The 26,188-nt window shown below is 43.5% G+C and overlaps 1 protein-coding gene across 1 annotated transcript in view; it reads right to left on the bottom strand.

Annotated features, from left to right (window-relative positions):
* Positions 1-25,458, bottom strand: part of DDC (dopa decarboxylase) — a 493,139-nt gene extending 467,681 nt beyond the window's left edge. The window contains exon 1 of the mRNA XM_063452033.1: positions 25,418-25,458. The gene's annotated coding sequence lies outside the window, so the exon portion shown is untranslated. The remainder of the gene's footprint in view (positions 1-25,417) is intronic.
* Positions 25,459-26,188: the final 730 nt, after the last annotated feature.

The raw sequence follows: 26,188 nt of genomic DNA, 5'->3' as shown, positions 1-26,188 counted from the left end.
TACGAGAGAGACCAACCCAGGGCAGGTTACGGAAACTTTAGAGGCAGAGCGAGAGGTAGAGGAGGCCCCGGATGGAGCAATGGTAATAGAGGAAGTAATGGAAACAGAGGAAGTGTAAGGGAAGACAGGTACTATCCAGCAGCGCAAAGGTCCCGCGATAGAGAAGGTAGGAACTTTGTAGGATTGGCTGACACGGTCATGGAGGACTATTGATACCGACCGGGCTCCATCCCCCTTGGTCGAGCGGAGCCTATGGTTGATGTATCAATAGGGGGAAAAAGGAGTGCGTTCATGATCGACACTGGTGCTGAACATTCAGTGGTGACTAATCTAGTTGCTCCTCCATCTGGAAGGACTATTACTGTAATAGGAGCAACTGGAAGAAGTGCTGAAAAACCGGTTCTTAAAAGTCGACAATGTACATTGGGAGGCCACGTAGTAAAACATCAATTCCTTTATATGCCTGAATGTCCAGTCCAATTGCTGGGACGTGATATGCTATCTAAATTACAAGCGCAGATTACGTTCCTACCAAATGGAACAACATCCTTAAAGTTTAATGGACCTTCAGGTATTATGACATTATCCGTACCAAAGGAAGAAGAGTGGCGACTTTATACAGCGTTGACTAGCCAAAACCCTAGGAGTGATGAATCCTTATTCAACATACCAGGAGTTTGGGCAGAGAACAACCCACCAGGACTGGCCCGCAATATTCCACCTATTAAAATCGAACTAAAACTTGGGGTTTATCCAGTGAGCCTAAGACAATATCACATCCCGCAGAAGGCTAAGAAGAACATCCAATCTTATCTGGATAAGTTCATACGGTATGGTATCCTAAAATTCTGTACTTCCCCCTGGAACACCCCATTGCTGCCTGTTCAAAAGCCCGGTACAGATGAGTATCGACCTGTGCAGGACTTGAGAGCAGTCAATGATGCGGTTGTTAGTATACATCCAGTTGTGCCCAATCCATATAACCTGCTTGCTTTAATTCCGGGCGGGGCTACTTACTTTACAGTCTTAGACCTCAAAGATGCCTTCTTTTGCCTCCGAATTGCCGCAGAAAGCCAATGTATCTTTGCTTTCCAATGGGAAAACGCTGTAACTGGCTCAAAACGCCAAATGACCTGGACAAGACTGCCCCAAGGGTTTAAAAATTCACCTACCCTATTTGGTTCAGCTCTAAGTCAAGATCTACTGGATTTCGAGTCTATCCCAGGAGAGTGTGTACTGTTACAGTATGTAGATGACTTGTTGATAGCAGCAGTTACCAAGGAAATATGTCAGCAAGCAACGCACGATCTACTACACATTCTCTGGAAGGCAGGATACAAGGTGTCTAGAAGGAAGGCTCAGTTGTGTTTGCCAACTGTCAAATATCTGGGATTTCATATCTCTGAAGGTCAAAGAATTATGGGGCCAGAGAGAAAAGAAGCTGTGTGCCAAATACCGATACCCAAGAATAGAAGACAAGTGCGAGAATTCTTGGGGGCAGCAGGCTTCTGTAGGATATGGATTCCCAGCTACGCGATACTGGCAAAACCTCTGAATGCAGCTATCAAAGGTACAGAGCACGACCCCTTCTTATGGACTCAAGAACAGCAAACGGCATTTGAAGATGTGAAGAAGGCTTTGATGAGTGCCCCAGCATTAGGTCTACCTGATCACACACGACCATTCTACCTGTATGTACATGAGCAAAGAAGAATGGCTGTGGAAGTATTGACACAGTACTTGGGATCATGGCAAAGACCTGTTGCCTATACAGGGAGTGCAGAATTATTAGGCAAGTTGTATTTTTGAGGATTAATTTTATTATTGAACAACAACCATGTTCTCAATGAACCCAAAAAACTCATTAATATCAAAGCTGAATATTTTGGAAGTAGTTTTTAGTTTGTTTTTAGTTATAGCTATTTTAGGGGGATATCTGTGTGTGCAGGTGACTATTACTGTGCATAATTATTAGGCAACTTAACAAAAAACAAATATATACCCATTTCAATTATTTATTTTTACCAGTGAAACCAATATAACATCTCAACATTCACAAATATACATTTCTGACATTCTAAAACATGACAAAAACAAATCAGTGACCAATATAGCCACCTTTCTTTGCAAGGACACTCAAAAGCCTGCCATCCATGGATTCTGTCAGTGTTTTGATCTGTTCACCATCAACATTGCGTGCAGCAGCAACCACAGCCTCCCAGACACTGTTCAGAGAGGTGTACTGTTTTCCCTCCTTGTAAATCTCACATTTGATGATGGACCACAGGTTCTCAATGGGGTTCAGATCAGGTGAACAAGGAGGCCATGTCATTAGATTTTCTTCTTTTATACCCTTTCTTGCCAGCCACGCTGTGGAGTACTTGGACGCGTGTGATGGAGCATTGTCCTGCATGAAAATCATGTTTTTCTTGAAGGATGCAGACTTCTTCCTGTACCACTGCTTGAAGAAGGTGTCTTCCAGAAACTGGCAGTAGGACTGGGAGTTGAGCTTGACTCCATCCTCAACCCGAAAAGGCCCCACAAGCTCATCTTTGATGATACCAGCCCAAACCAGTACTCCACCTCCACCTTGCTGGCGTCTGAGTCGGACTGGAGCTCTCTGCCCTTTACCAATCCATCCATCTGGCCCATCAAGACTCACTCTCATTTCATCAGTCCATAAAACCTGAGAAAAATCAGTCTTGAGATATTTCTTTGCCCAGTCTTGACGTTTCAGCTTGTGTGTCTTGTTCAGTGGTGGTCGTCTTTCAGCCTCTTACCTTGGCCATGTCTCTGAGTATTGCACACCTTGTGCTTTTGGGCACTCCAGTGATGTTGCAGCTCTGAAATATGGCCAAACTGGTGGCAAGTGGGATCTTGGCAGCTGCACGCTTGACTTCTCAGTTCATGGGCAGTTATTTTGCACCTTGGTTTCTCCACACGCTTCTTGCGACCCTGTTGACTATTTTGAATGAAACGCTTGATTGCTCGATGATCACGCTTCAGAAGCTTTTTGCAATTTTAAGAGTGCTGCATCCCTCTGCAAGATATCTCACTATTTTTTACTTTTCTGAGCCTGTCAAGTCCTTCTTTTGACCCATTTTGCCAAAGGAAAGGAAGTTGCCTAATAATTATGCACACCTGATATAGGGTGTTGATGTCATTAGACCACACCCCTTCTCATTACAGAGATGCACATCACCTAATATGCTTAATTGGTAGTAGGCTTTCGAGCCTATACAGCTTGGAGTAAGACAACATGCATAAAGAGGATGATTTGGTCAAAATAATCATTTGCCTAATAATTCTGCACTCCCTGTATGTCTAAGCAACTGGATGCAGTGGCCAGCGGACTTCCACCTTGTCTAAGAGCCGTAGCTGCAGCCGCCCTGCTAGTAGCTGAAGCCGATAAACTCACTCTGGGTCAAGAACTTTATGTACGAGTTCCACATGCAGTACAGACATTGTTGGATTACAAAGGAAATCATTGGTTTAGTAACAGCCGTATGACCAAGTATCAAGCAATGTTGTGTGAAAACCCAAGAGTGCATTTAGAGACTGTAAATACCTTAAATCCAGCTACCCTTTTGCCACAACCTACTGAAAGTCAACATGATTGTTTGGAAGTGATGGATGAAGTATTTTCAAGTAGACCAGATCTTTGTGATTTTCCCATCCAGAACCCCGATGTTCAATATTACACCGACGGCAGTAGTTATGTGAAAGAAGGGATCCGCTATGCAGGATATGCAGTAACAACGATAGACAAGGTGATAGAAGCTCGGCCACTGGCAAAAGGAACATCAGCACAAAAGGCAGAATTAATAGCACTGACACGAGCGTTACAACTGGCTGAAGGTTTAAGAGTAAACATCTATACGGACTCCAAGTATGCGTTTTTAACCACTCATGCCCACGGAGCTTTGTATAAAGAAAGAGGACTATTGAATTCAGAAGGCAAAGAAATCAAGTACGCAGCTGAAATACTACAACTATTGGAAGCAGTATGGGAACCGAAAGAAGTTGGGATTATACATTGTCGAGCGCATCTGAGAGGAGATGGTGATGTAACCAAAGGAAATCGGACGGCAGATAATGCAGCTAAGCGTGCCGCTGAATCAGGAAGACAGGAATATGTGGAGCATATAGCTGCTCTTATACCAACTCCACTGTCTCAATGGACTCCAGTTTATACAGCTCAAGAAGAGGAGTGGTTAAAGACTGAACCTGGAAAGTATTTGGAGAACAAATGGTATCAGTTAGAAGATGGAAGAATAGTCATTCCAGCATCACTAGCGGTAGAAATTGTCCAAAACTATCACAACGGGACACATTCTGGGAGAGACAGCACAGAAGAATCTCTCAGAAAACATTTCTACATACCAAGATTGTCCAACTTGACTCAGGCCATTGTACGAAGATGTGTAACGTGTGCTAAAAATAATGCAAGGCAAGGACCAGTAAAGCCACCAGGAGTCCAGTTTATGGGGGGACTCCCCATGTCCGATCTACAAATTGACTATACAGTAATGCCTAAATCTGGTGGACATCGCTACCTACTGGTAGTTGTGTGCACCTATTCAGGCTGGGTAGAAGCATGTCCTACTCGTACAGAGAAAGCAGGAGAAGTTGTGAGATTCCTGCTACAAGAAATAATACCCCGATATGGACTACCCTGCTCTATAGGATCGGACAATGGTCCAGCTTTTGTTCATCAGTGCCTACAACAACTGACTCATATGCTTGGTATAAAGTGGAGGCTTCATACGGCATATAGACCCCAGATTTCTGGTAAGGTAGAGAGAATGAATAGAACTGTTAAGAATCAGTTGGCTAAAATGTGTCAGGAAACCCAACTAAGTGGAACGTTCTCTTGCCCATAGCTCTATTGCGAATCCGCAGTACACCTACCAGAAGGATGGGCCTCTCCTTTTGAAATCATGTATGGGCGACCACCTCCCGTACTTGGTAACTTAAGGGGGGGGGATTTGAGTCAGTTGGGAGAAGGAATTACCCGGCAGCAGGTTGTAGAGTTGGGTAAGACTATGGAGGAGGTACAGAAATGGGTACAAGATAGATTACCTGTGAATATTTATCCCCCAGTTCATAGTTACCATCCAGGAGACCAAGTGTGGATTAAAGAGTGGAATAATGTACCGTTAGGGCCCAAGTGGAGAGGTCCTTATGTTGTTCTTTTGTCTACCCCTACAGCGATAAAAGTAGCCGAAGTGACTCCGTGCATACATCACTCCAGGGTTAAACCAGCAGCAGTCGATTCTTGGCAAGTTACAGCAGATCCAGAGAATCCCTGCAAGATCCGGTTAAAACGCACGACTCAGTCGGAGTGACGAGGAACCTTGTGGATTACAAATTTTATTGTTTCAGAGATTTGGTAAGTGAGTGAGAAGGCCATAATAAAGCCTGTCCACTCACCAACGAGTGTATAAGTCAGGAAAAATCTCGAAGGGACCCCTGTGAAGACGAGCAGAACTCCATTCCCTGCAGCCCTTACATCCTGGAAGCTGAGGTGCCTTCGCACGGATGAAGACTGAGGATGACGACGAAAGATGTGTTTATGATAATGTTTTTATATGTGTATGTTTATATTCAGGAAGGTAGAGGTACCGACACTCCTAGCTGTGAGGTATGCATTAAGACTACAAGAACAGGTAACCATATATCCCAGACCCTAATTTGGCATTCGCAATATGAGTGTAAAGGAGATGTATCAAGATGTAGATACCTAAATATAGAATATAGTGTGTGCCATTTAGGAGTAGGAGAACCTAGGTGCTTCAGTCCAGAGTATCAACCCCGTACAATTTGGTTGACTCTCAGGAATGGAGATCCTCAGGGGACCCTAATTAATAAGACGGTATTAGAATCCGTATATTCTTCAGGTGTTCTGCTCTTTGATGCGTGTAAGGCGATATCAAGTGGTAGAAAGCCGTGGAATGTATGTGGGGATCTTAGATGGGAGAGAACGTATGGGTCTAACGATAAATATTTTTACTACTGGGACAAATATAAGTATGTGAGTCCTAGATGCCCAAATAGAGATTATAACTTTTGCCCATATTGGTCTTGTGTGGGGTGGGAAACTTGGGGACAGACAGTAGACAAGGACATGATTGTGACTAAGTTGCCTACCAGCCCATATTGTAAGTCTATGGAATGCAATCCAGTCCATATACTTATAAATAACCCCGACAAGTTCTTAGATAAATATGGTAATTTATTTGGGTTTCAAATATATGGGACGGGTTTAGATCCTGGGACAGTATTGTTTATAGGGATAGAGACTGATACGGTAACCTCCCAGACTCATCAAGTATACCATTCCTTTTATGAAGAGATGAGCATAGATAATAAGATCCCCCATAATGCTAAAAACCTGTTCATTGACTTAGCTGAAAGTATTGCCGGTAGTCTTAATGTTACCAACTGCTATGTGTGTGGAGGTACTAACATGGGAGACCAATGGCCTTGGGAAGCAAAGGAGGTAATGTCCGGTTCTGAGGCAGTTGACCAATTAATATCTACACAAGCCGATTATCATACGAGTGTTAGAGGTAAATATGAGTGGAGATTAAAGACCTCCATCATAGGTTATGTTTGCATAGCGAGGAAAGGAATGATGTATAATACTTCTGTAGGAGAATTAACTTGTCTAGGGCAAAAAGCTTATGATGATGATACAAAGAATACAACTTGGTGGTCGGCTTCAAATGTTTGCTAGATACGCCAATTTAAAGGATGTGTGGTTTGATCTATCCATCGCATCTAATTGGAGAGCCCCAGCAAATTTGTACTGGATCTGTGGTAAGAAAGCCTATTCGGAGTTGCCACAGGACTGGGAAGGGGCATGTGTGTTGGGTATGCTCAAACCATCCTTCTTCTTGTTACCTATCGAAACAGGTGAGACTTTAGGTGTTAAAGTGTATGATGTGAATCATAGGAAGAAAAGGGGACCCATAGAGATAGGCGCCTGGGAAGATAATGAATGGCCTCCCCAGCGTATTATAGATTATTATGGGCCAGCCACGTGGGCAGAGGATGGTTATAGAACGTGGGCAGAGGATGGTTATAGAACCCCAATTTATATGCTCAACCGTATTATACGATTACAGGCAGTGGTTGAGATCATTACTAACGAGACATCACAAGCGCTCAATCTTCTAGCGAAGCATAATACCAGGATGAGGACAGCAGTATACCAAAATAGATTAGCCTTGGATTACCTTTTGGCAGTAGAGGGAGGTGTATGTGGGAAGTTTAACCTGAGCAATTGCTGCCTTCAAATAGATGACGAAGGGCAAGCAATAGCTGAGCTTACTAGCCATATGGTTAAACTAGCACATGTGCCTACTCAGGTATGGAAGGGGTACAATCCAAGTAGTTGGTTTGGTAACTGGTATGAGTGGTTTGGAGGGCTTAAGGCAGTGGTAGGTGGAGTCCTACTGATTTTAATGTTGTGTCTACTCCTGCCATGTCTTATACCCTTAGTAGTTAGGTCTGTGCAAAGCCTGATAGAAAATATAGCAGAGAGGAAGGCTGCTGCACAGATAATGGCAATTTATAAATATAAGGCTCTAGATCAGGGAGAATTCACATCATAGATAAGTCTGGTCTGGTTCAAGGTAACTTGCGGTGTATGCAAACCAAGGTTAAGTGATGCCTCAAGTAATTGTGAAATATCAAGAGGCATCAAAGGGGGGAATGTGGTGGAATCTCGGTAAAAATAAATTTAGTAGGCCGAGATTACCACGTGGCATGTGTACGTGCATATGCTGACGTATCGATCAGTTGGTTGCACGAGACAAGATACGATCAGTAGTGTACGGAGCATGTGCAAGAATACAGGATGTAGTATTCCCCTCCTCCATTGTGCTGGACAGGCCATGCGGTCAAGCAGGAAGTTAATTCTTATTTGTATTGATTGGTCAAGAGAATGTGCGGGTGGAGCTTAATATGGGAGGAGTTATGTGCCTATATAAGGAGCCTGCACTATTGTCCGGGGCTCAGAACTTGCTGTATTTTGGTGACACTAGTCCCTATGAGTCCCGATCGGTGAACCAATAAAGAATCTCTTCCTTCCTGAAGAAACCTGTGTCCATCTCTCTGTGCTTGGCTTCCGTCAGTTTCTCCGGTATCAACAATGCACCCCTATACATACACAAACACACAGTGCATCCCTATACATACACAGAAACAGAACATGCTTCCCTTACACACAATGCATCCATTACACACACACACACTGCAACCCTTACACACAAAGACAATGCATCATTTGCACACATACACAAACATACAATGCAAACCCTTACACACACACACAGTTTCTTACATACACACAGAAACACAATACATCTCTTACACTCAATGCACACACATACAGACACACACCTTGCATCCCTTATGCATACAAACACAGATTCACACAATGCATCCCTCACACAACCAGAAACACATAATACATCCCTTATACACAAATACACACTGCTTCCACTACACACAAACACACTGCATCACCTGCACAAACTGGTATCCCTATACACTACATACCATAAGCACACATATTAGATCCTCTACAATAACTCATAACACATCCCCTACACACTCCACTCCCTGTGAGCGAGCTCATGGGTGGGTGGGTGGAACATATAAGTGGACTTATGAGTGGGCCTTATGGGCATACCCACCGTCAGGCCCTGGGGCCCAGACCTTGAGCTGTGTAAGAGGCCCCCAAAAAAATGGAGCTGCTTCTAATTCTCCCAGAACATTGAATTTTGTGACCACAGTTGCAAACAGCCTCCAGAGGTCCAGTTCTACACCAGACCAGTGGAGCCAAACTGCAGCCCATCATCATCCTCATCTAATTGTAAGTAGGCAATCTAGTATATTATTAGTGACATTAATCTATAATTTACCTCACATTAAAGGGACACTATAGCTTAATGAAGTGGTTCTGGTGTCTATAGCTGGTCCCTGCAGGCTTTTTAATGTAAACACACACTGTGTGCAGCACTGGCATTAGTTCATATGGCAGATCATATGGGTGGGGCATTGTGATGTCACATGGGGGGGGGCGGCAAATTTATATTTTGTCTAGGGCGGCAAAAATCCTTGCACCGGCTCTGATCCTGGGCAGGTGCACCAGTCTAATGGTGACCCACAGGAGGGGAGTGCACTGATTGCACTGCACTCTCCTCCTGCCCAGACCCGTCTTGACCGCAGTGCAAGTGCCCTCTGCCCCTAATTTACAGTGGCTCACACTCACAACAAGCAGTGCCTGGAGCCCTTTGCAGAGACGGAAACAAAGAGGTTCTGCGGCAGCTGGCCGTCCTGCTAGCATTACATTAAACAGCTGTTCTGCATGCAGCCACAGGTGGCATTGTGCTGGGAGACTGATTACTCTTCACTTCCTCCCAGCCTACAGAGCAGCGCATGGGGGAGAGAGGAGGAGGAGGAATGATTTAATCTTGAATAAATCCTCTAAGCAAACCTTTATAAATTTGGGGGGGGATCAGCTCTGTTTCCACAGTTTATTGGTGTTTACTCTCATCTCTGTATTAATATTGAGGGATGTCTAAGTAGTAACATCAGTGTGTGTCAGCAGGGCCAGCCGTTGGGGTGGGCAAGCTGTGCGGTCACGCAGGGTGCCATGACAACAGAGGCGCCCGGCGGCCAACACAGCTCACAAGTTGGGTACACCAGCATATTTAATTTAAACGAGTCGCTGGTGGTCCACTGGTGCGCACCAGCAGTAGGTGCAGTCAGATCATATCCTCTCCCTCGTGGTTCCGGCGCTCAGTTAGTGAGTCGGAGCACAGGCTCAGAGATTCTCAGCCTGTGCTCTGACAACATTGAAAGTCAGAGCCGTGAAGGAGCGGGTATGGCAAAGAGCTACTGATTAGCATAACATCAATATCCGTTATAAAACCAGAAAAAGGTGGGCATGGATGGGAACTGATTTGGTGGCGCAATGGGCCACTTGACTGGTTTTGCCCCCCCCAGGCCTAAGGCTGCCAGCCCTCCCCTGTGTACCATTGGGTAATAAATAGAAAAGAAACAAATTGAAACCAATAATATGGGAAAGATACGGGAAAAATATGGGAAAGTAAACCAAAATATTAAAAAATAAATAAAAAGGCATTTAAATTGGACAAATCAAAAGCACCCAATATAGGATATAAAGAAGCAAGTAGTGCATGTAAAAAGATGATTAGATGAGCTAAATTAAAGGAGCGGAGCCTGACCGCCAAGCAGTGCAGACGTGCACACCACGAGCTCCTGCCTGGTGGGCAGAATTGGGGGAATAAGCGACGGCTATATAGCCACAAGACATACAGGGGGGCACTGCTGATTCGTGAGATACCTCTCCAATGCCTGTCGAGATCGGGAGACCGGAACGCCAAATGCGGCCTGCTGGGGCGGCGGCCGCTCTCCCTGGCGCTGGACTCACTAAGTGAACCTTCTGATCTATTTCTCCCCCCCCCCCCCCCTTGGACCAGTAGGGGTTATCCCAGTCCCCCAGGGTGAACAGACAAACTTACCCATGCAGCATCAACACACTGATTGCAGCAGCCACCTAACGGTGCCCAGACCACACAAGATGGCAGGGTCCCTCTCACAAGCCTCACAATCCTGCAGCCAGACAGAGGCCCATGCAAAGCACCACAGAATCTAGGCTGGACGCAATATTCCAGGCCTTCTGGGACAAGCTGCAAGCATGATCCATCGCCATCCAGTCCAAACAGGGGACAAAGAGAAGCCCGTGGACAGCGGCAGGAGGAACACCACCGGATGGCACATCTACCCAACAGCCTACCAGAATCAACAGCCACCTTGCCAGGCAGAAAGCCACCAAAGGCATTTCCCTAAGACACCGACCACACAGGGGGAAGGTTGCACACTGCAGATGACATCCCGACCTCCGAACTGCCCCGTGAGGGGCCAGGAACTAGCCGTGCAATGGTACTAAGTCCGTGGACAGAAGGTGTTGGCTTTCACAATGACCTGGAGGAATGTAATTGTAGGTACACTGAAAACAGAGATGGGTGTGCTAGTGAACAGTTTAATTGATACGCTTTTATGAAGAAGTGGGTTTTTAACGATTTGTTGAATGAGTGGAGACTGGGTGAGCATCTAACTGAGGAGGGAAGAGAGTTCCACAGGAACAGTGCAGCCCTCGAGAAATCTTGAAGGCGAGCATCAGAGGTGGGAGTACGGACAGCAGATAGACGCAAGTCTTCAGCAGATCGTAAGGGCCTAGACGGGACACACTTGTGTATAAGGGAGGATAGATAGGTGGGAGCAGCAATATGTAGAGATTTGAAAGCAAGAACCAGAATTTTAAATGGAGTTCTATATTTTATAGGAAGCCAATGTAGTATTGACAGAAGGGTGAGGCGTTGGAAGTGTGGGCGGACAGGAGGATGAGCCTCGCTCCAGCATTCATTATGGACTGTAACGGCGCAAGTTGGGAGCACGCAAGACCACTGAGAACCAGATTAAAGAAGTCAAGGCGAGAAAGGACAGTGGAATGGACCAGCACCTTAGTCGCAACAGGCGTTAAGTAGGGGCGGATGCGCGCAATGTTTTTGAGATGGAAATGGCAGGATTTGCAAATAGACTGAACATGAGGCTTGAAGGAAAGGTCAAAGAGAACACCTAGGCAGCGAGCCATCCAGTTAGAAATCGCAGAGAGGCCATCAGAGACACTAGTCAAGAGGGACGGGGAGAGATCAGGAGAGGACAGGTAGATTTGCATGTCATCTGCATATAAATGATATTGGAAGCCAAAGGAGCTAATCAGTTTACCAGTATTGATGGAGAACAGTAGGGGACCAAGGACTGAACCTTGGGGGGGGGGGGGGGGGGGGGGACACCAACAGAGAGGAGTTGGGGAGAAGAAGCAGAGCCAGAGAAAGAAACATTGAAAGTGCGCTGGGAGAGGTAGGAGGAGCACCAGGAGAGAGCAATATCTTGTAGACCGATATTGCGGAGGATGAGAAGAAGCTGTTGATCAGTGTCAAAAGCTGCAGACAGTTCAAGGAGAATTAGGATAGAGTAGTGACCGTGCTATTTTGTTCACCTACTTATCCATTTGTTGATTTTTTCTTTACTTTTGATTATAATCTATACTAGTATATATTAGCCAGTGGGACTAGAGATAGGTGCCCTCGAAGGCACAGGAGGTGTCATAGCCCTAGCTTAGTGCCAGCCAATTTTCCAGCACTTACTGTCTCATAGATGTATTTATTTTTATTTTTCCAAGATGGAGAGACCGATCTAATATCGCTGCAAACTAAGAGAAACTAAGAGACACTTATGTCTCCAGATCAATAGATAGCCAATAATACAGCACGACGACAGGATTAATTAGTCACTTCGATTCATATAAAACTAATACGCTTTATTCTAATTCCCAAAAATTAACTACAAAATTATCACAACTATATAAATAAGTGCAAGCCGATTAACAGAGGCAGATAGAAAACCAAAAGAGTGGATACAAAAAGGTCTAAAGAGAAATCTCTAGATGAATTGTAGCAAATAATAGACATGTGCACTTCGTAGTGCCGAACCAAAGAATTTCAGATTTGCCTAACCAAAGCGCCGAATTTCGGATTTGACAAATAACTAAAATAAGAATGAAGAATGTTACACTGTATACCAGTTTAAATAAAAAGTATACACGCATAGCCAGGATTCAGCTGTAAACATTTGAAACACTTACAACAATCAAGTAGCATGTCCATATAAAATATAAGTTACTTAGCCAGTCAACAAGTAAGTAGAGAACTCCCTAATTCCATAGAAAGTGACGGCAGATAGGAACTATTCGGCCCATCTAGTCTACCCAATTTTTTAATAATTTCATTATGCATATCCCAAGCATGCTTAAATTCCTTAACGGTGTTAACCTCTACCACTATTCCATGCATCCACTTCCGGAAATTTTTAAACCTTTGCCCCTCTAATTTAAGACTAAGTCCTCTTCTTTTAAATATAGTCTCCTCCTTTACGGTGTGGATTTCCTTTATGACATACACACATTTAACCCTTTTTTTCTACTTTTTATTAACCCCCCCCCCCCCCTCCTTACCTTTGGGAATGCTTGGGGGGGTTCCAATTTCTCCCTGGTGGTCCAGTGGCTGCTGGGCGGCACTGGCGAGGGAGCACTTCCTCTGAGCTGTCTGCTCAGCTCCCTCGCGCGCCGCAGAGTGAGGCTGGGAGCCGGAATATGACGTCATATTCCGGCTCCCAGCCTCACTCTGTGGCGCGCGAGGGAGCTGAGCAGACAGCTCAGAGGAAGTGCTCCCTCGCCAGCCGCCTGCCCGCCAGCGCCGCCCAGACGGCATGCCAGTTAGCCGCAAGGCTAACAAGACATCTGCCTTGGGCATTTGGGGGTGGCGTTTTTTGCCGCCCCCTGGAAAATGCCTTGTTTGCCTCGCGGCTAATACGCCCCTGCCTGTCTCGTCTTTCCTCCAAGCTATACATGTTAAGATCCTTTAACCTTTCCTTGTAAGTAGGGATGTCGCGAACACGACATTTTCGGTTCGCGAACTTCCACAAACGTTCGCGAACCGGCAAACCGGGCGAACCGCCACTGACTTCAATGGGCAGGCGATTTTTAAAAACCACAGGGACTCTTTCTGGCCACAATAGTGATGGAAAAGTTGTTTCAAACGGACTAACACCTGGACTGTGGCATGCCGGAGGGGGATCCATGGCAAAACTCCCATGGAAAGAAAATGACACAGTTGATGCAGAGTCTGGTTTTAATCAATAAAGGGAATAAATCACCTAACATTCCTAAATCGCAATGATATGGATTGACACCTGACATATGACATATGGATTGACACCTTCCTCAGGGACCCTGATACACACTGACACAGAGCAGAATAGGGACTGTTCCCCCTACATAGGCAGATATGGCCTGGTCGTGGGAGGAGGATGACTTCCACCTCTTCCCCTGTTAGATTCCCGTTGTGCTGTGACATCACCCTTATACGCTGTGTAAAGCATACTTTTTAATTTATTTTGCAAATGCTGCATCCTTTCTGACTTGTTGTAATTTGGTAACATTTCAGACACTGTCTGCTTATACCAGGGGTCTAGTAGCGTGGACAGCCAGCACAGGTCGTTCTCCTTCAGCCTTTTTATACGAGGGTCCCTCAACAGGCACGACAGCATGAAAGACCCCATTTGCACAAGGTTGGATGCCGAGCTACTCATTTCCCGTTCCTCCTCCTCACTGATGTCAATGAAGGTATGTTCTTCCCCCCAGCCACGTACAACACCACGGGTACCAGATAGGTGACAACGAGCACCCTGGGATGCCTGTTGTGGTTGGTCTTCCTCCTCCTCCAAGCCACATTCCTCCTCACAATCCTCTTCCTCACAATCCTCTTCCAGCGTTGCCGCAGGTCCAGCAAGCGATGCTGATAAGGCTGTTTCTGATGGTGATGGTGACCACAACTCTTCCTCTTCCTCTTCACGCTCATCTACGGCCTGATTCAGCACTCTTCGCAGGGCACGCTCCAGGAAGAAAACAAATGGTATGATGTCGCTGATGGTGCCTTCGGTGCGACTGACTAGGTTTGTCACCTCCTCAAAAGGACGCATGAGCCTACAGGCATTGCACATGAGCGTCCAGTAACGTGGCAAAAAAATTCCCAGCTCCCCAGAGGCTGTCCTAGCACCCCGGTCATACAAATATTAATTCAACGGCTTTTTCCTGTTGGAGCAGGCAGTCGAACATTAGGAGTGTTGAATTCCAACGTGTCGGGCTGTCGCAAATCAAGCGCCTCACTGGCATGTTGTTTCGCCACTAGATATCTGCAAAGTGCGCCATGGCCGTGTAGGAACACCTGCAATGGCCCCACACCTTCTTGGCCTGCTTCAGGACGTCCTGTAAGCCTGTGTACTTATGCACAAAGCGTTGTACGATCAGATTACACACATGTGCCATGCACGGCACATATGTCAACTTGCCCAACTTCAATGCAGCCAACAAATTTTTTCCGTTGTCACAAACCACTTTGCCGATATCCAGTTGCTGCGGAGTCAGCCACTTTTCCACCTGTGCGTTCAGGGCAGACAGGAGTGCTTGTCCAGTGTGACTCTCTGCTTTCAAGCAAGTCAAACCCAAGACGGTGTGACACTGCCGTATCCGGGATGTGGAATAGTACCTGGGGAGCTGGGGGGGTGCCGTTGATGTGGAGCAAGACGCAGCAGCAGAAGAGGACTCAGCCGAGGAGGTTATTGAAGAGGATGGAGTAGAGGAGGTGGCAGCAGGCCTGCCTGCAAGTCGTGGCGGTGTCACCAACTCCTCTGCAGAGCCTCGCATTCCATGCTTGGCAGCCGTCAGCAGGTTTACCCAATGCGCAGTGTAGGTGATATACCTGCCCTGACCATGCTTTGCAGACCAGGTATCAGTGGTCAGATGGACCCTTGCCCCAACACTGTGTGCCAGACATGCCATTACTTCCTTTTGCACAATCGAGTACAGGTTGGGGATTGCCTTTTGTGCAAAGAAATTTCGTCCGGGTACCTTCCACTGCGGTGTCCCAATAGCTACAAATTTTTTTAATGCCTCAGACTCCACCAGCTTGTATGGTAAAAGCAAGCGGGCTAATAGTTCGGACAAGCCAGCTGTCAGACGCTGTGCAAGGGGGTGACTTTCTGACATTGGCTTCTTACGCTCAAACATGTCCTTGACAGACACATGACTGGGCAGATGAGCGGGAACTGCTCAAGGCGGGAGACAGAGTGGCGGATGGTTGAGAGGGGGCAAGGAGGACAACAGTGGTTGACGTGGCTGAAGATGCTGGACCAGGAGGAGGATGGCGGCTTTGAGTTTGTGTGCTGCTTGTACTTATGTGTTGATCCCAGAGGCGTTTGTGATGTGCGATCATGTGCCTACGCAAAGCAGTTGTACCTAGGTGGGTGTTGGACTTCCCACGACTCAGTTTCTTTTGGCACAGGTTCCAAATGGCATCGCTGTTGTCAGAGGCAGACACAAAAAAATTCCACACTGCTGAGCTCTGCAATGACGGCATTCTGGTGGTGGACACAGCATGCGTTGATTGGCGTGCTGTCAGGCTGACCCCGGGTGCCGATGCATGCTGTCTGACTGTGCCACTAGCTCCTTGCGACGACCTCCCCCTGCTTCCAACTCGCCTCCTCCTTTCTGTATCCCCATCTGAACTTTCGTCCTGTTCTTCTTGCCGAGCGGGCACCCATCGTCATCAACCGCTTCACTTGTATCTGACAACTCAGCAAAGGAAGCAGCAGCGGGTACAACATCATCATCACACCGTACGTCCATGTGTGTAATGCTGCCTGCCTGAGACATATCCCTGTTATCTACATCACTCATTTCTTGAAACGGATGTGTGGATAACTCCTCTGACATACCAAGTAAAGCGGCTGTGGTGCTAGTTTTGGTGGTGGCGGCAGGCGGGTGAGTGGTATCTTGAGAGGTGCCCGAAGCTAAGCTGGAGGAGGATGGTGCGTCAAGGTTCCGAGGGGAAGCTGTAGAAGATTGGGTGTCCTGTGTTAGCCAGTCAACTATGTCCTCAGAACTTTTCAAGTTCAGGGTACGTGGCCTCTGAAAACTGGGCATTATTCTAGGGCCAAAGGGAATCACAGCACCACGACGGCCCCTGCAGGGTGGCCTGCCTCTGCCTGTCATTTTTTGGGGGATTAGTGGTACTATGCGTGCAAGCTACTGTGAGACCAGATATGAGTGGCACAAGTTGGCAGAGTACACGCTGTAGGCCTGACACACCCGCTTGAAGACAACTAACTGCTATTCAATCTATTACAGTGAAAACATTTTTTTTCTTTTTAAATGTCAAGCTTAAGCTATTGTGATACCAGATATGAGTGGTGGCACTGGGCAAGTGGGCACAGTATCCACTGTGAGCCTGACACAGAAGCAATTACATTACACAGAAAAAAAAAAAAAAAAGCAGCCTGATGTTCTAGCCCTAAAAAGGGCTTTTTGGGGTGCTGTTCTTACAGCAGAGATCAGATGAGTCCTTCAGGACTGTAGTGGACACTGAATACCCTAGCCTAGCTATCAATTTCCCTGGGTGGGAGGGTCTGCTGCTAATTTGCTGGAATGTGTCTGCTGACCGTGAGGCACAGGGTCAAAGTTTGATCAATGATGACGAATAGGGGGTGGATCGAACCGCGCATGTGTTCGCCCGCCGCGGCGAACGCACTATGTTCGCCGGGAACTCCAGCAATCCATGAACCAATTTAGTAGCCCTTCTCTGAACTCTCTCTAAAGTATCAATATCCTTCTGGAGGGGGGGCGGGGCCTGGCTGCTGAACTGAGTGGACGCTTGATGCTCCAGCTCCTGCTTTGCAGGACAACTAAGGGCACAACATGACCTTGAAACGCCAAATAAAAGACAGAATGAGAGGGGACCGGTGGGGGTTATCCTGATCGACCGTCCTGATGCCCAACAGCGACACCGTAGGCCCACAACCCACGAGGCCAGCGGAGGCCGTGGGTGGGAATCCGGGCGCGACAGACACGCTCACTCACCCAAAGGCTGGATGAAGTGTTTGCGGCCTTCTGGCTTCGCATCGCTGAGAGACAGAAAAGCTCTCCTCCTCTACCTCAGCAATCCATGCCGGCACAGAGCTGTGCAGGAGACCCACCCACGCTGCCGACAACAGCTGTACCACAGGGTCGGAACGCTGAGCAAGGACCCTCTCCACCAGGAAACAGATTCCAGCGCCAAGCACGATACCCCTGCTATGGAATCAGCCCCACACTCACCCTTCACCTATCCCGCACTGCTGCGGCCCAGGACAGACAAGCCTTGCTGGACTCTGACCGGATCCCTGCATCGACCGACACTAGCCCCCTGCTGCACAAACATGGCAGATCCCATCTTGGATCGCTGCGTCCCAGAGGAAACCAGCATAGAGATGAACGGCAAGCCTTGCTGGACTTCCTACATCGGTGGGCCCTCACTGCCTGAAGCTTCAACAAGGCAGATTATACAATAAAAAAAAAAAAAGAGGGTATAGGATCAGCGCTGAGTGATCTAGAGGGAAATAGGCAAGTAAAGAGCTGCAACCTATGGGTATGAGGTTCCCTCTAACGTCCTCAGAAAAGAAGTAGCAAAAAAAAAAACACAATAGGTCGCGCTATACAGGAAATATTACAATAAATAGATAAAAAAATATATATAATTTACTCAGATATGATAAAAAGACAAACAGAGTAAAAATAGATATGTGTATAATAGTCCCAATATATAGTGAACTTCTTGTGGGTTCCAATAGGCTAAATAGCGACTTGATGGTGTATTCAATGAGAGGCTGGATCTTCTATAGCTTAGGAAAATCTTGACTCAGTGGCGGACATGTGAATGAAAAAAACAGAAATACTCCAATAGTGCAAACTGTTTTAGTAGATGGAATAAGGTGTATGTTAGGGAGATGTTTCACTCACCTATTCAAGAGCATGTACTTGCTCAAGTGTGATTAGCATTCAGTGGCGTTGGCCCCCCACTGTCGGCATTTAGGTGCAGATAATTCCTTGATATAAAAGAAAAATAGAGACCAAATATAGTGCTCACTGTATTCATAAAAGTAAATCTGAAAAGTAGAGGGCGTACTCACATTTGAATGAGCAGGATATACTGCTCAATATGATGGCGTGGGTGGTATAGTCCCCACCTAGGATTCTTTGGATGATTGTCTGCTCCAAAAATGACGCATAACCAGGTTAAAACAATATAAATAAAATACATAGAGATAATAAAATAGAAAAAAGGTATATGGCAAATAAATGGTAAAAAAGCCAATATTCCTTTATTGATACAATAAAAATATATATAAAAATAGCCAAAACGTGTTTCGCCACACAGGGCTTTATCAATTGGCAATAATAAAATTTAACCTGGTATAAAGAAGCTTATATAAACTTAGGGGATACATGGTTATTCAAATGTTGGCGCCAAAATGACGTCATCAATACAGTGTGAATAATACAAGGATATTAAAAAACATAAATATAACAAGAACATAGTTTAGTAATTAAAAGGGTGACTGAATGCTTTATAAATAGCTTAAAAACGAGTGTTATTATTGATGCATGGAGGTAAAATAGATAGTCATGTGATCACGAGCTACCGCGATCACATGGTACATCCCACTGCTTATTGGGAAATGTAGTGTGATGGTGAGTGTTCCGGGAGACCGGAAGGGGAAGAAAAATTAAAAGCACGTGACCGCGATCACTCGCGGTCACGTGGTGTGGTATCGGGTGGTTGGGAGATGAAGTATCTGGACGGAGGCCGGCCTCTGAGTGCACGCCTCCGTCCGATGACCACTGGTGGGCGTGCGTGACACGTGATCGTGATCACGTGCTCTGGCGCAGAGCATTTTGGGAAATTTAGTGCCTAAAAGGGCACACCCCCATATGAAAAAAACAGCAAATAACAATCAAAGTTAATAAAAAAAAACTATGGGAAACTGGAATAAGTATGTGGATATATAGAAATACACAATACAATATGTAAAGATAAATAGGGGTGTAGAGCAAAAAAGGTTGGTAAAAGATATAGAACAGGAAAATAAGTTAATAAGCCTATATTAGGTGCATAAAAAAAAAAAGAAGTTAGTATATGGGATATATATGAAAATATAAAACATACAGAGGTATTGAAAAATATATAATGACAGATATAAAAAATGTAGTATAAAAAGAAATTTAAAAAAATAATTTTTTTTAAAAATAAATTCTCTAAAAATATGTAAAATGATTATAAAAAGTTAAGATCGAATTCAGCATTAAGTCCTTCTGGTGCGAGAGTTTTCAGTTGGAAAACCCAATACATTTCCCTTTTTCCTAAAATGTTTGTAATGTCTCCACCTCTCCAAGGAAGGGTAACCTGTTCAATCCCAATAACTTTTAAAAGTGTCGGGTCTTTATTATGACTTATGAAATGTTTGGAAACTGAATGATTATCATAACCTTTCTTGATATTACGGCAGTGTTCTGCCAATCTTACTTTAAGACATCTTTTGGTCATGCCCACGTACTGTAGTCCACATGGGCATTCCAAAAGATATATTACACCTTTAGTAATACAGCCAATAAAGTCTTTAATGGGGGTAGGAGATTTTGGTTTTGGTGGAAGAAAAATGGGTAGATTTGGAATTTGCAGTACCTTTTGTAGTTCTACACACAATACATTTATTGCACGTAAAAAAAACCTTTAGGCCTGGATAAAAAGTGTTTTTGGTGTGCGTTTTGTTTAGTGTAATTTTTGGTTAGGATTGATCTAAAATTGGGGGCTCCTCTAAATATAACATTAGGTCTATCTGGAACTTGATCCTTTAAAAGATCGTCTTGTTTCAAAATGTGTTTGTTTATGATTTTTTTTTAAATTTTATTCTTGTTATTAAAATCTAAGATATTAGGGAGTATTGGAGGGTCTACTTTTTTAGCTATGTATTTTAAAAGCTCTGTTCTTTCCTTCTCTTTTACCACCTCTAAAGCTTTGTTTAATTTACCTGCTTCATAGTTTTTTTCTAAAAACATATTTTTTAGTGAAGTATATTGGTCGTCAAAATCGGCCGTTGAGGAGCAATTTCGGTGGAGGCGGAGAAATTGGCTTTTTGGAATGCCGTCCAACCAAGGTTTATGATGGCAGCTGGTTTAGTCTATTATTGTATTGGTGCAAACCTCTTTAAAAAAAAGTTTTGGTTTGAATGCGCCCATCCTGAATAAAAATATTTAAATCTAAAAAATTAACTGACACATTGCTAAATTCTGATGATAAAACAATACCCCTATCATTGTTATTTAAATGATCTAAAAACAATTTAAGAGATGTATCGGAGCCTTGCCAAATAAAAAACAAATCATCAATATAGCGAAAGTATGAGACCAGGTTTGCCCGCCAACCATGATCACCCCAAACGGCCGAAGACTCCCAATCTGCCATGAAGAGGTTAGCATAGCTGGGGGCAAACCTGGTCCCCATAGCTGTACCCTTCTTTTGTATGTAAAATTAAATCAAAAAAACAAAAATAGTTATTGGTGAGTATGATGTTAATACCTTGTATAATAAAATCAATTTGAGAATTTGGAATTGAACTGTTTTGTTTTAAAATCCTTTAGACTGCTTGGCATCCAATATTGTGGGGAATTATGGTGTACAGTGATTGCACATCGCAAGTTACTAGTATATAATCTTGGCACCAATTAAAATCACTTAAAAAGATTATACCAGGTCTCATCGGTTAAACACAAGCCTGCTTCATCCTATGAGGTCTCGCGCCAGCCATAGGGACGGCCTCTGCTCCTATATAGCCAATCGACTAGTGTTCTATAACATCCCTAACACGCTCCTCATAACCAGCATTTTTAGCTGCGTTTTTCTTCATAACTCTAGATTTTATGACACAAAACTAACAGTTAGGCATGTTTATAGAAGGCCTGTAACCTTACAACAGCGAATATCTGACAATCTATTGGTTACAGGGCTCGAGTCCTGCAGGAACGCGTGGGAACGGCGTTCCTGCACTTTTTCCCGTTTATGGTCCTGCAGGCACTCAGGGGGCGGCAAAAAATGCCGCCCCCAAATGCCCCCTGTCATGGGGGGCCCAAGAGGTGGCCTAATGGCCACCTGAAGGATCCCCCCCGGCCGGCTCTTGTCTCACTCTCAGACGCGGCGAGGGAGCTGTGTCCTCTCTGCTCCCTCTCGCAGTGTGCTGATATGGCGTAATTACTGGCTCCCGGCATCAGCAGACAGCCCACGCGGCGAGAGGGAGCAGAGAGGACACAGCTCCCTCGCCGCATCTGACAGCGAGACAAGAGCCGGCCGCACTGAAGCCCCACTGGACCCCAGGGACAGGTCCACGCCAGCTCTCCAGGTAGGGAGGCTGGGGGGACATTTTTAAATTTAAAATATATACAAATAATTTTTGTGTATGTGAGTGAGTGTATATATATATATATATATATATATATATATATATATATATATATATATATATATATGAATATATATATGAATATATATATGAATATATATATAATTTCTTTATTCCATTTCCATTAAAACAAAACAAAAAAAACAAAAAAAACAAAACAAAAAAAGAAGTTTCAGCCCTCGTCCGTGGCTTTCATCAGGATCAACAAAACAACAAGATTGTTGTTTTGTTGATCCTGATGAAAGCCACGGACGAGGGCTGAAACGTCGATTTTTTTTTATTGGAAATGGAATAAAGAAATTATATACTTTTACAGAAGACCATGAGTGCAAGCCTTTGTTTACTATAATATATATATATATATATATATATATATATACACACACACACAGAATTTAAATATATATTTATTTAAATTATTCATGTATATTTATGTGATACTATTAATTACAATTTGAGAGACCTGCCGGACAACCCAGAGGCTTTAATTTGCACGCCCTATATATAACCCTGTAACTTTTCAAATCACGATAAAACCTGTACTGGCATACTGTTGTACACGGAAGAATTAGCTGAACGCAAATATGACAGTAAAACATATCACAACGATGAGATCATTTTTGAAAGTGCAGTTTGTGTGTGAAAAATGCACAACCCCCCCCTCAAAAAAAAACAAAAAAACACAACTATGAATGCTAACTTTGGCCAGTGTTTGTGTTAAGTAACCACAAATATTTGAAAAGAAAAAAAAAATTTAAATAAAAATTAACAAAAAAATGGCCATACCCCAGTTTGAATACCCATGGTTGTAATCTTTAAAATGGTATTCTGTGATGGGAGCAATTCTCATTCCTGGGCTGCCATACAGTCTTAAAGGCAACATAACCAATCTGGCAAAAATATATGTGCCAAAACAAAAATGGCCAAGTCTTATGTTAGACCCTATAACCTTTCAAAACCCCATAAAACCTGGGCATGGGGGCTACTGTTGTATTCATGAGACATCACTGAATACAAATATGATTTTTAAAAAAAACAGTAAAACAAGTAATTCTGATGATTTCACCATTATAAGGGCAGTTTATTTGGGAAAAATGCAAAAAAAAACAAATATGAATGTTAAATTTGACTAGCGTTTGTGACTGAGTGGCTATGAAATTAAAAAAAAAAAAAAAAAAAGGACTGAACATATTCCATTTTGAATACACTGGGTTGTCTACTTTTGCAAATGGTATGCCATGATGAGTGTAATTTTTATTTTTGTTAATAAATATTTTTATTTGATGTGAAATAAAAGTCCCATTTCTGCTGAACAAAATGATATAAAATAGGTGAACTTCATATGAAAGGTAAATTATTGTTGCACATACATATAGCTCAAAAATCTAGGTTTTGTTTTGATCAGAACTTCTTATTTTTATATTAGAAATTTTAGTTTTAAAGTTTCCCCTCACTAATGACCCTGAATCCACAATATTGCTCCACCACCCCCCTCCCCCACAGCACTTGATCCCCACACTTTATCACCCAATCCCCCACAAACATCACCTACCCCCCTACTGCTTTCATACACCACTACTACTCCAGCTGCCTAAATCCCTACTGGTATAGGTTTGCATGCAAACATACGAAAATGTGTGTGTGTGTATTGAGGTAGATATTCATAAATGTGCAACCATTTGTGTAAATGTGAGTGTCCTTATGTATCTTTGTTAATGTGTTTATGTGCGTGACTGAGAGGGAGTATTATGTATCTGTGTGTTGTATGTGTGAATCTGAGTGTGCATCTCTAAATGAATAATTCTGTGACTGATTGTACTCTATGTATATTTGTGTGGGTTAGTGAGGTCTTCTTATTCATATCATTGAATCTAGAAGAAAATGTTGCATTTGTAAAGTCTGACGGGGGTTACTGTGACATAAAATGCCTCGATGTATTAAGTATTTCCCAGTTTTGTCCTCACAGCTGCTTACACAGCCACACAAATCACGCACAGCAATACACGAGTTACAGTGACCAAAATGTATCACACACGCCACTCACAGTTACACACATATCACAACTAGTCTTATACAGCAAACACATAAAGCCACAACAATTGCACACATCCCTGCAACATTTTAATACGAACATAACATTAACTAATAATGAAAAAGCCTGAACAAGCCTATACCAACCACTGTATGGAAAGGAAGAAGGCATACCATGTCACTACCCATAAACGAGCCCTCTGCTGGCACTGCAAAGGTTAATATAGCATAGGTTCTAATTGATTTAGGCAAATTTATTTGGGTTTTATTATATAGTCACAGATGTTGTACAGAAGGATTTTTATTGGAGGAAGAGAGAGAGAGAGAGAGAGAGAGAGAGAGAGAGAGAGAGAGAGAGAGCGAGAAACAGTAGTACAAAGCCAAATCTAATATGCGTGCAAATCCAATGTTAATGTACGCTTTTAAAACCATTAAATCCATGCTGACTTTTACTGGACAAGGAACATGATAATTTCAGAGGAAAATACGATTATGAAATTTCAGTTTCTCTTTTTCCATGGGGTGGTTGTGTGTGGGGGAGGAATTAAATTTGTAGTATCAAATATTGTAAACTCTGCCAAGGGTATATAACAACAAATCCACATGCAGGATTGTGAAAATGATGTTCAGATGTTCGTAGCCACATCCGAATGTATGGCCAAATTGGCCTCACTCTACAGGAAGTTTTGATTTAATTTGTTTTAACTTGCAATATCCAAATTGTGGCTAACTTTATATACTCCTGATTATTAAGAGCATATAAAATGTGTATTTTGTATCTGGCTTTTTAAATTGAAATTGTAAGCACAATTGAGGTGTCTTTTGTCCTTGCACATTTTTCCAGGAGTATATTTGAGATGTATGAGCAGCATTTAATGACACAACCAAGTTGTATCATAGATGTCAGACTCTAAACCCATGTTACTATTCAATCTGTAGCAGTGTAAAAATTAAATTGCATTACTAAAATAGTGTTTAGAGTAAAATTGCTAGTTAAAAAAAAAAAGTAAATATAACAAGTATATCAAAATAATTTTTTGTGGAGCCCACTTTAAGTTTGATATCTAGGGACTAACAAAATAATGACAATAGAAGTGTGTAAAACATTGTCTCTTTAGGGATATTTTGACTTTAGCATGCTAATGTTGCTTTATTCACAAACTGTTTCCCTTTTGTTGTCAACTATATTCACTATGTGGTATTCACTAAATATGAATATTACGATCTATTTAAATAACAGCTATTAGAGAGCAACACATTAAATGTGGCAAATTATTGAGCTGCATCAGGTGTAGATAAGCAACACAATTCAGTGTAGCAGAGTGTTAAAGTAATCTAGTTATTTATCTTCTCGGGATTAACTCACCGCAAAGAGGATAAAAGAGAGAATGTTACTTACAGTTGCTTTGACCCTCCCAGCTCGTCTTCAGAGTTCTCTTCTCAAATACAAATGATTCGGTAAGCAGCTCACACTATATAGCCAGAGTATCCACTCCCCTTTAGCCAATCACAGCAAACAGCTTGTCAATTAGCAAGCAGCTGCTGCATCCACCCAATTCAGCACCTTTGTAAACCCTATATAAACAATGCAAAATCGAATAAAGCTATGCTGAAAACTGATATTGCATACACTGATGGAGAACAGTATTACAGTTGTTGCTTATCAGTGAAGGTTTGGCGACTTGTGGCCTCCGGGCAAAAACAGTTTAGTGGCCCACTAGCAAACATCAGTGATAGACACAAGTACCCATGCAAAATAAATGTGTTGATAGATATCACTACAATACAAGATAACTGAATAGAAAGGATTAAACTGCCATGCACATGGGCATTTAGATGTGTAAAGAGATTCAGAGTAGCTGCACTTTTTTTAGTAAAAAAATACATGTAGACTATAAGAACATGGCATCAAACTGTCATGACCACCCTCATAATTACTGCAGGTTGTACAGGAATGGCATATACAAACTACATGGTGTGTTGAAGTGGCATATGTTTTAAAGTATAAGCAGCAAACTTAGACAGAAGATTAGCAAAATTAAAATGGAAAAAATATGTATAATGAAAAACAGTACTACCTGCAGCTGCCAGACAGGGGAGAGACCACCCACACAGCTACCCCAGTGAAAAGGTTGAGAAATAAAACCCTCAACATAAGAGAAAGCAGCAA

Source organism: Pelobates fuscus, chromosome 4, assembly GCF_036172605.1.
Source record: "Pelobates fuscus isolate aPelFus1 chromosome 4, aPelFus1.pri, whole genome shotgun sequence".
Taxonomy (NCBI): domain Eukaryota; kingdom Metazoa; phylum Chordata; class Amphibia; order Anura; family Pelobatidae; genus Pelobates; species Pelobates fuscus.
This window is presented reverse-complemented; position numbering and strand designations above follow the sequence as displayed.